Raw genomic sequence first — 792 nt, forward strand, 5'->3', positions numbered from 1 at the left:
CCCACCAGGGGGCGGGCGGGCCAGCATGTGGTGCTGGGGGATTGAACCGAGGTCTCTGTGCTTTGCTTGAGCTTAGCTTGCTCTAAGTAGGTGCTCTAGACCACTAAGCCATCTCACCAGCCCCAGCAATTTCTTTTAAAAGTGCAATTTTAAAATCAAAATTTCAGTCAGCTGCGCTAGTATAGGCCTGTAACTTCAGCACTTCAGAGGATGAAGCAGAATTGCCAAAAATTCTAGGCCAACCTGGGCTACATAGTAAGAACGTGTCTCAAAAAATAAAATCCTGGGGCTGGGGAGATGGCTCAGGAGAATAAGTGCTTCCCTGTCAAGCACAAGGGCTTGAGTTCAATCCCTGGTTCCGCCAAAATCAATCAATCAATCAATCAATCTTGAGTTTCTTTGTCTCCTTTTTGCCTTTTTTTTTTTTTTTTACAATCCTACCTCAGGACAGCTGTGGCTGCTTTGGTTTGATTTGTGTTTTTGAGACAGGATCTCCTTGTGTATTTTAGGCTGGCTTTGAACTCACTATGTAGCCCAGGCTGACCTCAAGCTCCCAGTGATCCTCCTGCCTCAGCTTCCCAGGGTGCAGGCCTGGAATCCCAGCATTAGGGAAACTGAGTTGGGAGCATCACTGGGAGTTGAAGGCCCACCTGAGTTATATAACAAGACCCTGCCTCAAAAAATAAAGTGAGATAAAAAACGAATTTGTGGGCCGGGGAGATGGCTCAGTAGAATAAGTACTTGCCTGCCAAGCACAAGGGCCTGAGTTCAATCCCCGGTTCCGCCAAAAAA

The sequence above is a fragment of the Octodon degus genome, unplaced genomic scaffold (assembly GCF_000260255.1).
Source record: "Octodon degus isolate 3935 unplaced genomic scaffold, OctDeg1.0 scaffold00189, whole genome shotgun sequence".
NCBI classification, from domain to species: domain Eukaryota; kingdom Metazoa; phylum Chordata; class Mammalia; order Rodentia; family Octodontidae; genus Octodon; species Octodon degus.